Below are 12,071 nucleotides of genomic sequence, written 5' to 3' on the forward strand. Positions count from 1 at the left end.
ATAAAAATTATTTTTAATTTTCAACCTGATGGAGGTCAGTATAGATGGACTAATAGACCAAGTCCCACACACTGCTAGAAGCCCAAATATTTTTTCAGAGCTAGATGCAGAAAATTATATTCAATTTGCAACCTGATGGAGGTCAGTATAGATGGACTAATAGAACAAGTCCCACACACTGCTAGAAGCCCAAATATTTCTCCACTTTAGATCTCACCAGTGGATATTGGCAGGTTACCGTGGCAGAGGCGGACAGAGAGAAGACCACGTTAACGACACCAATGGGCCTCTGCGAGTTCAACTGCATGCCATTCGGGCTCTGCAACGCTCCGGGAACATTCCAGCGGTTAATGGAGTGTTGCCTAGGACACAAAAACTGTGAAACCGTTCTGCTGGACCTGGACGACGTAATCATCTACTCAAAGACGTACGAAGACCACCTGGAGCACCTGGCCGAGGTGTTCGAGGCCTTATCCGGCTATGGCCTGAGAGTAAAGCCGTCCAAGTGCCACCTGTTGAAGCGCAAGGTGCAGTACCTAGGCCATAAGGTAAGCACCGAAGGTGTGCCACCAGATCCTGAAAAAGTCACTGTGATCAAGGACTGGCCAAGACCCTCCACTATCAAGGAAATGCGGCAGTTCCTCGGGCTGGTAGGCTACTAGAGAAGATTCATCATGGGTTTCACCAAGATAGCGGCACCCATGCAGGACCTCTTAGTGGGCCAGTCCAAGAAGGCCAAGAACCCCAATCATCCGTTCAAATGGGGTAAAACAGAAGGCGAATCCTTCACTCGACTGAAAGTGTCTCTTACGGGAGACGAAGTCCTGGCCTACCCCAACAATGGCCAACCCTTTACATTCGATACGGATGCCAGCAACGTGAGGTTGGGAGCGATGCTGTCCCAGGTGCAGCAGGGCAGAGAGAGTGATTGTCTACGCCAGCAGGAAGCTCCGGCCCATGGAAAGGAACCCTGACAACTTTAGTTCCTTTAAGTTGGAGTTTTTAGCAATCGTCTGAGCTGTAACAGAGCGCTTCAAACACTACCTGGCTTCAGGGAAGTTTACAATTTCCATGGACAATAATCCGCTGACCTACCTTGAAACGGCAAAGCTAGGTGCACTGGAGCAGCGATGGATGGCCCGGCTGTGCAGCTACGAGTTTACCATCAAGTATCGGGCGGGGCATAAAAATGCTAATGCTGATGCGCTGTCCAGGATGCCCAACTTGCCAGATGGGGGAGAAGACCCGGAAGAGCAGGAGGAGATAGAGCTACCGGCTTTTCATCATCAAGGAGTGACCCAGTGCTCCCACTGTGTGAGGGACAAGCACTCTGCCAACAAAGAGGCCACATTTAACCCATTGCCCCACCATGGATGGGCAGAGATGCAGGATAGCGACCTGGCTGTCCACCTAGTCAAGGAGTTGCTGACACAAGCTGACTCGCACCCTGGTCCAGATGCTCCACAGGAGACCCAACAGTTGTGGAAGGAGAAGGGCAAGCTATTCATGTATGAGGGAAAGCTGTGTCGAAGAAGCATCAACTCCTGGACACATGAACTGGTCTGGCAGGTGGTAGTGCCGAGGAGGGATGCGCCAATGGTCTTAGAAGCGTACCACGATGGAGCAGGACACTTTGGATGGATGTAGCTGGAAGTCCTGCTACATGAGTGATTCTACTGGGTTGGCATGAGGAAAGCAATCAAGAGATGGTGTCGAGAATGTGGTCCATGCAACCTGAGACGGGAAGACCGTGACAGCCAGAGGGCTCCCCTGCAACCCAAAATCACCAAACAACCACTTGAACTGGTAGCCTTGGACCACGTGAAGCTAGCCTCAAGCCAGTCAGGCTATGTCTACGCTCTCACCATAGTAGACCACTACTCCCGATTCCTGGTAGTAGTGCCATTGAAGGATCAGACGGCTAAGATGGCAGCCAAAGCGTTTCAACAACAATTTTGTCGCCCGCACGGTTACCCTGAACGAGTGCTTACCGACCAAGGTCCAGCCTTTGAAGCAGAAGTGTTCCAGTGTAACTTGTACGGCTGCAAAATAAGGATGACGCCTTATCATACCCAGACCAACGGGTTGTGCGAGAAAATGAACCAGGTGGTAATAGACCTGTTGAAGATGTTGCCCCTTGAAGAACATAGCCTGTGGCCAGAGAAGTTACCGGATTTGGTAGACCTATATAACCACATACTGGTTAAATCCACCAACTGTACACCCGCCTACCTGGTGAGGGCAAGACCTGGCAAGTTACCCATTGACTTAGACATTGGAGTTTTAACACCTGAGACAACATCACCAGTTGCAGATTGGGATACGGAGCGGCAGCAACAATACTGCAAGGTGCAAGAATGTGTGGAGAGAAGTTTGTCCCAGTCGAGACCGAGGCTGGAGAGAACTTATAATCAGCACGCACCTGCAGTTCCCTTGTCACCTGGAGAACAAGTATTCAAAAGGAAGAGACGAGTTCACAAATTAGACGATCAGTGGGAGGTTGAGCCATACACCGTCTTACCTTCAAATTTTGACAACACCAAGGTATGCCTTATCAGTAAAGATGGAGGAGAGACTTCGGCGGCAGTCTCAAGAGACCACTTGAAGATATGCCCTGATCAATTGAGACACCAAGAGGAAGACCAAAACAGCCCCCAGCACACAGAAAATGTGGAAGAGACGGTTCAAACCATCCTTGGTGAATTTCCCTGGTCTTGGACGCAGGTGAACCAAGCAATCGTGGTACCTGTCCTGTCCTTTCCCAAAGTAGCCTTACAGGAAGCCTCAGAGACTCTAGAACAGCAGAGAAATCAGTCGGCCCCAGAAACAGATGCATCATCAGCAGTAGAACAAGTGAATCGACCTACTGCTAGTGGTGAATCTGTCATACCCATGGTGAGTCAAAGAAGTCATAGAAGACTACGAAGCCTACCGGTGTTACCTCAGACTAACCATAGTGTATTCCATATTGAGCCCACCACACCAGCGGTAGACACTAGAGACCCAGGTAGGTCACTGGCAACAAATGTACTGCGCCGATCAACCCGTAGCACCATAGGTCAGCTCCCTGCCCGTTATAGGGACTAAAGTGTAATAAAATAATAGCATATGTTACATGGTTGCAATCGTTAAGTATGAGAGCCTACAAAGACTTCCTGTAAGAACTCTTAAGTAATCATGAGTGTATATACTTATTAAATTTATGGACAAATGGACCACAGGACTAGGTGTGGTCAGGACGATGTTGAATAAAGTTAAGTGTTGGGGTTGAAAATAAACCACAGGTGTGTCCGAAGACCAAGCCCACCGACAGAGTGCCCTGAAGCCATGCCCAGGGACGATACACGGAGTGGGTTGAGGCGGTTCCCACCAACCAACCTTCAGGTATCCGGAAAAAGACAACTCCCGGATAGCGGCGTAAAGACTAAGAGCTGCAGTGACTGCTACCAATTTTTGTTGGGTTTTTGTGATTTTTGCCTTTTTGAGACTTTGTAAATTTTTGGTAATGTGAATTGTTATTGTTGTTAATTGCTAATTCTTAAAGGTGTCCTCAGTCCAGGAGTACTGAAGTTGACTAGGGGGAATGTGGCACCCCAGGTGTCCGGTTGCCACATTGGCATGACCTCCCTCACAAGGGGTGATGCCATGCTTGGAAGCAAGGAAGAGTACCCTAATCAGGTTTACCAGCATACAACACTTTCCTGGCTTCAGACCAGAAAGGGGAGCTCCTCCCCTTAGCAACTGGAATCTGGAGGCAGGGTTAGTAAGAGTGAGAGGAGTTGAAGACAAGGCAGAGACAAGAGGGGACCTGGGGAAGGGAGCTGTGTACAAGCTCACAACAGAGGAGAGAAGCGCAAGTGAACCTGACACCGGAGTCCGTGGCTGTGGGGCACTGAAGGCCCAGCAGCAGAATCCGGAGGGCAGGAGACTGGGGGTCTCCTGGCCCCACCAGACGCCCGGCGGCACAGCAGCACCATAGGGCCCAGCACTGCCAAGTGGGAGCGAAACTTGAGGAAGGCTCGAGCTGCCTGCCATACGGGTGAGGAAAAAGATGTTTTACTCAGGGACGAGGGCCGCAGTATAGGTTCAAGCAGCAGGGCCAAAGAGAATAGCACAGAGGGAAGGCCTCTAACTCCACCTGGCGAGGTGGATCCCCAACTTGCTTCCAGGCCGCCCGGACCTCCACTACCAGATAGTACCCGTGCCCTGGTCTGCTCTGCCAAACAGCAAGTAAAGCTAAGAGGAAACTGCCATTATTGTGTTGTCTGTTCATTACCTGCGCCCTCAGCCCTGCATGACACAGTCCCAGCCGACAACTTCTACTCTTCAAATCATCTACACTGCCCCGGAGCTTAGTTCTGCTTGTGGAGAGCTGAACCAATTCTGCTGCGTCACCATCAGCTCCAGGGGATCTGCACTGCAGCGGCGGCCCCATATAGCCGCATACCACAGGTGGTGTCACAAACATTATCTCTAAAAACTTTATTCCCCTTTAATTTATTGACGGCCCTGGGTCAAGGACCGGGTCACTGCCACCGTGACATCCCCCAGCATTGACCGACCCGGCTACCGAGTACCCCACGGCCCAGGGGCCGCGTCATGTTCCATTTTTCATTCTTGCATTATTCCATTGTCCCATTGTTAGGGAGCAATGAAACAATGGGACAATGGAATAATGCAAGAATGCAAGAATAGAACAGACATTGCACATTTCATAAAGGGCTCCTGGATTTTATCTGGCAGTGCTGCAGATAAATTAGTATAGTTGTGGGTTTTAAGGTGTCTATTGATGAACAACATGTCTTCCTAAGGGGAATCTTTGTCCCTATCCTCACAATGGGTGCCTTCTTGGGGCCAAGGTGCAGCCACAGGCCAAAATCAATTCAGGTAATCGCTTCTCCACCTTTTGGCTATGATCAAGTGTACTATCTTTTCTTATCAGTTTAATACCTGATATGTCCCCTATACGTCCACCTACTTTCACACATTTTCCTTTCCCTCCTAATGTCCCACGTGCTTCAAGACCGGGAAGAGTGGGGGGAAGAGAGGGTAACTAATTATTGAACAAACGAGCAGCGGTCCCCCCTGCTTCCCAGTCTGTAGGCTCTCTACCACTGCTCGTTTGTTCATTAATTAGTTATCCTCTCTACCCCCCCCCGGTCTTGAGGGGCGTGAAACATTGGCGGGGGGGGGGGAATGTGTGAAAATAGGTGGACCTATGCAGATTAAAAACATGTGGGGTGCATCTGCAACAAGCAGTATAGTTGTGGGTTTTAAGGTGTCTATTGATGAACAACTTGTCTTCCTAAGGGGAGCCTTTGTCCCTATCCCTACAATTGGTGCCTTCTTGGGGCCAGGGTGCAGCCATAGGCCAAAACCAATTCAGGTAATTGCTTCTCGGCTTTTTGGCTAAGATAAAGTGTAGTATCTTTTCTCATCAGTTTAATACCTTTCACGTCCCTAATATTTCCACCTATTTTCACACATTTTCCTCTCCTCTCCCCCCTAATGTCCCACGCGCCCCAAGACCGGGAAGGGTGGGAGGTAGAGAGGGTAACTAATTATTGAACAAAAGAGCAGCGGTCCCCCCTGCTTCCCAGTCTGTACGCTCCCTACAGACTGAAGTTGGCTGCTGCAGCACAGCTAGATAAAAGCCAGGAGCCCATTATGACATGTGCAATGTCTGTTCTATTCTTACATTCTTACACTATTCCACTGTCCCATGGAACAATGGGACAATGGAATAATGCAAGAATGGAAAAATGGAACAGACATTGCAAGTGTCATAATGGGCTCCTGTCTTTTATCTGGTAGTGCTGCAGCAGCCGGCTTCAGTCTGTAGGGAGCCTACAGACTGGGAAGCAGGGGGGACCACTGCTAGTTTGCTCATTAATTAGTTATCCTCTCTAGCCCCCCCCCCCCCGGGTCTTGGGGCGCGTGGGACATTGGCCTGGTAATGTGTGAAATTAGGTGGACTTATGAGGATTAAAAACGTGTGGGGTGCATCTGCAACAAGCAGAATAGTTGTGGGTTTTAAGATGTCTATTAATGAACAACATGTCTTCTTACGGGGAGTCTTTGTCCCTATCCCTATCCCCTATACGTCTACCTATTTTCACATATTCTCTTCTCCTCTCCCGCCTAATGTCCCACGAGCCTCAAGACAGGGAAAGGTGGGGGGTAGAGAGGGTAACTAATTATTGAACAAACGAGCAGCTGTCCCCCCTTCTTCCCAGTCTGTATGCTCCCTACTGACTGAAGCTGGCTGCTGCAGCACAGCTAGATAAAAGCCAAGAGACCATTATGACACGTGCAATGTCTGTTCCATTCTTCCATTCTTGCATTATTCCATTGTCCCATTGTTAGAGGGCAATGGTACAATGGGACAATGGAATAATGCAACGTTCACACGTAGAGTTTTTGATGCGTTTCTGCACTTTTGCATTGCTTTCAACCAAGAAAAATGCATTCACTGGGAAATGTCATTTTAATATTTTACAACCTTAGCTGACCATGTGGTGTTTGACACATCATCAGACACATGCATACAGTGCTGAAAAGACATGGGATAGCCTGAGGAAGACCCCTGGATGCATCTCTGACTCCCAGGTAACTGCCTAAAAGTGTGCCCATCATAAGTGTTCCTTGGCGCATGCGAAGATGCCTCCCGCCCACTTGTCGTTGCAGACTTGCAACAATCACCGTCCACGTACTTGTCCCAGTAGAGGTGGAAGCTTTACACAATCTTATGCCAGCGGCGGTCGGGTGTTCATACTCGGTCCCCAGCAGCCACTATTTCTCCCAAGATCGTCTCCGCCTTCCACAAGCACGGGTCCCACAACATTATCCATGCCCTCCCCAGAGCACTTACTGGGAAGGACCGCCTAAACACAAACACGTGGACAGGTGAATGTGGCCAGGGACGGTACAGAGCCAGTCCACAGCTTTTTTTACTGAGAGTTGTATTTCACCACAGCCATATTCTTTACCTCGGTGAAAGGACTGGCACAGAGGGAAACCGTATCTACTTCGGCTGTCATTTCTCCATCACCAGGTTCCGCCCATTGTCACACACGACCATGCCTGGCTGTATGTTCAGCGGTGAGAGACACAGATCAGGCTGCTGTGTTACATCTTTCAACAACTCTGCAGCGCTGGGCAGTTTGTCATCTAAGCATTAAGCATGTTATCTCCAGCACAGCCTGCTGCCGCTTCGCCAAGGCAGTGCTGCAGTGCTTTCAGCTTGTGACTGATGTGGTCATTTCGGAGATGGAAGAGGAAGTGCAGGAGATGAATAATGTGATCACATTGCAGTTACATTGGCGACTCTGTTTTTTATACTAAAGAAAGATCCTACTGTGTTTTTTTTTTACGTTATTTTTTAAGACAAATGGATTCACCCGGAAATGTCATTTTAACATTTTACAACCTTATCTGGCAGTGTGGTGTGTGAGACATCATCAGACACATCCTGTTTCATCTATGATGGAGGGACTCTGAAAGTCACAAAGCCTATTTTGATAGGGCCATCAGGCGGCCCTTACTATTCTTAAAAGGCCAGTAGTCGGCCCTTGGTATTGTTAGAGAGCCATCAGCCGGCAATGCTTTGTTTTTCCCATTATTAACGAGTGGGTCTCCTATACTCTTATTGTGTATGCAGTGACTTCAAGGGCTGCCAAACATTCGAACGCAACTCAATACCCCTTTGAAGAGACATAGAGGAGGGTCTCAGTAAAAAAAATGTTCCCATTATAAAGGAGTGGGTCTCCTTTAGTGGTAATGCCCATGCTGTGACTGCAAGGGCTGCTAAAATTTGGGAAAAACCCCACTAAGAATTTAAAGACACATACATCAGGGCCACAATAACGAGTACGACATGTTCCCATTAGAAAGGAGAGAGTCTGCTATACAGTTATAGGGTATGCAGTGAGTCCAACGGCTGACTAAATTTAGGAAAAAACCCACTAACAATTTAAAGACACATAGAGCAGGGCCACAGTAATGACATGTTCCCATTAGAAAGGAGAGAGTCTGCTCTACAGTTATAGTGTATGCAGTGAGTCAAACGGCTGACCAAATTTAGGAAAAACCCCAGAATTTAAAGACACATAGAGCAGGGCCACAGTAACAAGTACGACATGTTCCCATTAGAAAGGAGAGGGTCTGCTATACAGTTATAGGGTATGCAGTGAGTCAAACGGCTGACCAAATTTAGGAAAAACCCTACTAACAATTTAAAGACACATAGAGCAGGGCCACAGTAACGAGTACGACATGTTCCCATTAGAAAGGAGAGAGTCTGCTCTACAGTTATAGGGTATGCAGTGAGTCCAACAGCTGACCAAATTTAGGAAAAATCCCACTAAGAATTTAAAGACACACAGAGCAGGGCCACAGTAACGAGTAAGACATGTTCCCATTAGAAAGGAGAGAGTCTTCTATACAGTTATAGGGTATGCAGTGAGTCCAACGGCTGACCAAATTTAGGAAAAACCCCACTAACAATTTAAAGACACATAGAGCAGGGCCACAGTAACGACAAATTCCCATTAGAAAGGAGAGGGTCTCCCATAGTGTTGGTCTTTGCAGTGAATGCAAGGGCTGCCAAAAATTGGGAGGCACTCCAATGCCCCTTGGAAAAGACTTAGAGGGCCTCATAAAAAAATGTTCCCATTAGTAAGGAGCGGGTCTCCTATACTTGTAATGCCCATGCACTAAGTGTATGGGCTGACAAACATTTACCCCTGGGGGGTATTCATGAACATACTGTATAAAAAAAAAAAATTATGTGGGTGTTGCATCACGGACCATGGACACCCTGGTGATATGGTGGTGGAGGATGAGGATGACGAGAAGGAGGAGAACAAGAGCAAGTAGCCAAAATCAGGAAGCGTATACCCATGTGTGAGTGTAAAAAGGTGCATGGGAATACACCTCCCAAAAAAAGACACTGGATTGGAGTTTATGTTATGCTGCTATTGACGCGCCCCTGGGCCTGAGTCGCGCAGCGTTGCGCACGCGGGAGCCTACCCGGAGCCGGATCAGATGGGGGGTAGTAGTCTCGTGGCGGTGACCCGGTCCGTGCCCAGGGAGTCAGACTAAGTGGCAGTCTATTAGCAGTGGATGGTGGATGACTACGCCACCCGTTGAATGCAGCTATGGAGCTGCCGCTGCAGGGCAGACCGCTGAGGCCGGTGGAAGGATGGTGCAGCGTGGATGGTATAACCCCCAACGGGAGGGGTATGGCCTCAGGGCAGCCGACGTGGATGATGGGGGTAGCAGGAACCACTCAGAGACGATGCGGTGTAGTTCAGGGTCTTTACTGGTGACAAAGATAGACCCTCCCGGAGTACTTGCTAGCAATCGGGGCCTGGTCAGTCCTTGAGCAGATGGGATCTCCCCTGGCCAGGCGGAGTTGTAGGCCTTCCCAACTAACTGTACTCTTCTGGCTACCTTGCTAGAGGCGGGTAAAAGTAGCCCACGTCCCTGAGTGTACCGTGTGGTGCTCACCCGTATGGCCGGTGACTCGGGGCCTTCTAATGGCTTCCGCTCCATGATGGCGGTGCTGGTCCCACGCGTGTGACCGTGCCTTCGGGTTTCTGGGCCAGAGGACCTGCAATCCCCTGCCGGTCGGTTTCTGCTGCTGGGTAGAGATTAGTCCCCACAGCCTCGGACTCCGGGTCCGGTGATACTTCTCAGTCAGGGCGAGCTCTGCAGCTGCCAGCCCCTGACTCCTTGTAGCACTGTTCCCACAGAGCTCCTGATGTTCTTTTCCTATATCTGCTTCTCTGTCTCTACTTCTTCTCTACTCCCTAACCCTGCCTCAGCCCTAGGTTTATATAGGGGAAGTTCTTCCCCTCCCAGGACTGGGCAGGAGGTGTGGCATGCATAGGATCCCTGACCAAGAGACCTCCCACCTGCTCTCAGATGTAATATCTCTATCACTGTGGCAACCAGACTCCTGGGGTGTCACATTCCCCCCTAGTGAAATTTAGTACTCCGGGACTAAACATATTTTTGGAAAAACATAACAAGGTATAAACAATAATAGTACAATAAGAAAAACATATAAAGATGGCCACGGCGTGTCCGCAACCGGGTGCAGTTTTTGAAGAAAAGCAAGGTGTCCATTTCACCAAAACAGGGAGACGTAACCAGGTAGGGGTCTGTCCTACCCCGAGTCCTTAACAGTCTTTAGTCCGTCCTGGGTTACGCTCCAACTATGTACACAGGATTCCCGGTAAATCCACCAAAGACTCCTATAAAAAACTAGAAACACATAATTATACACAAGCAACAAGAAAAACAGGTAACCACAAATAAAACAATTTATACACTTCAAATCCTCCAACGTGCGGGTAACTGGCCTCTAGTGGCCCTAGTGGACATACGGAGCTGACTGTCTAGCCCTGAACTACAGGGTGTAGGAGCTGTCAAGGGTAAACTGGGCAGCTGTCTACCGGCTCCTTGGCTCACTAGGGGTACGGCAGGCTCACTATAAGCAGAGGGTTGATCCTCCTGTTCTGCTTGTGTGGAGTCTTCTGCCTCCTGGACCGGCTGCTCTTCCAGCTCTACCTGTCGCTCCGTAGGTGCTTGGGATGCTGGTTGGAGGAAGGTGAGTACGGGTACCACAACTGCGCCATTGACTTGAGTCCAAGACCGAGGGAAGTCTCCGAGCACAGTACTAACCATGTCTTCCCTTTTCTCTACGGGTCGAGGGTCTTCTTGTTCCTCTTCAGGGTTCCGTAGCTGTTCGGGACACTTCTTCAGGTGATCCCGGGATACAATGGTCGTGGTTTCCCCTCCGTCTTTACTGATGGTACAGACCTTTGGGTTGTCGTGGCTTGAGGGCAGTACGGTGTACGGGTCCTTCTCCCATTGGTCGTCCAACTTGTGGAGCCGTCTTTTTCTCTTCAAGACCTGCTCTCCGGGTACCAGGGGAACAGCGGGAGCATACTGGTTGTAAGTTTTCTCTTGTCTTTCCCTAGCCTGACAGAGACTTCGCTCCACACTCTCCTGTACTCTCCGGTACTGCTGCTGCCTCTCTGTGTCCCAGTCTGCTTCTGGTGAAGTGTCCTCGGGTGTCAGGACTCCCATTTCCAGGTCAACAGGTAACTTACCAGGTCTCGCCCTCATTAGGTAAGCCGGGGTACAGTTGGTGGAACCTACCGGGATGTGGTTGTATAGGTCCACCAGATCGGGCAGCTTCTCAGGCCACAGACTGCGTTCTTCCAGGGGCAACGTTTTCAGAAGATCCATTACCACCTGGTTCATTTTCTCACAAAGTCCATTAGTTTGCGGATGATAGGGTGTTGTCCTTATCTTCCGGCAGCCATACAGAGTGCAGAATTCTTGGAAGACCTCCGCTTCAAAGGCAGGTCCCTGGTCTGTCAACACTTGGTCCGGGTACCCGTGTGGACGGCAGAAATGCTGCTGGAAGGCTCTAGCTGCTGTTCGAGCTGTTAAGTCCTTGACGGGGACGACAACCAAGAACCGGGAGTAGTGATCCACGATGGTTAGTGCGTAGACGTAGCCACTTCTGCTTGGGGTCAGTTTTACATGATCCAAGGCTACCAGTTCCAACGGCTGCCGGGTGACGATGGACTGCAGGGGAGTCTTCTGGCTGGCACGGTCCTTCCTTCTTAGGTTGCACGGGCCACAGTCTCTGCACCACCTCTCGATGGTTCCCCTCATGCCTACCCAGTGAAACCGCTCGCGTAGCAGGAACTCCAGCTTCTTCCATCCGAAGTGTCCAGCCCCGTCGTGGTATGCCTCCATCACCATGGCTGCGTCTCTTCGTGGCACCACTACTTGCCAGATTAGTTCATGCGTCCGGGAGTTAACCATTCTGCGGCACAACTTCCCCTTGTAAAGGAACAGTCGACTCTTCTCAGCCCATAGTTGCTTGGCTTCCTCCGGAGCGTCTGGGTCAAGGCGAGCCTCTGGCCGAGTCAGCATCTCCTTCACCAGTCGGACGGCAGGGTCACTGTCTTGCGTTTCCTCCCAGTTGTAGTGAGGCAAGGGGTTAAACGTAGCGGCTTGCTTACTCTTTACCCGATGGGAATACTGGA

The 12,071-nt window shown here is 49.8% G+C and overlaps 2 pseudogenes; both read left to right on the forward strand.

Moving 5' to 3' along the window:
• The first annotated feature begins 4,890 nt into the window (after positions 1-4,890).
• LOC141152794 (U2 spliceosomal RNA) lies at positions 4,891-5,091 on the forward strand (annotated as a pseudogene).
• Positions 5,092-5,389: 298 nt separating this feature from the next.
• LOC141152799 (U2 spliceosomal RNA) lies at positions 5,390-5,595 on the forward strand (annotated as a pseudogene).
• Positions 5,596-12,071: the final 6,476 nt, after the last annotated feature.

The sequence above is a fragment of the Phyllobates terribilis genome, unplaced genomic scaffold (genome assembly GCF_046119375.1).
Source record: "Phyllobates terribilis strain yellow unplaced genomic scaffold, ASM4611937v1 Scaffold_6__1_contigs__length_29720123, whole genome shotgun sequence".
Classification (NCBI taxonomy): domain Eukaryota; kingdom Metazoa; phylum Chordata; class Amphibia; order Anura; family Dendrobatidae; genus Phyllobates; species Phyllobates terribilis.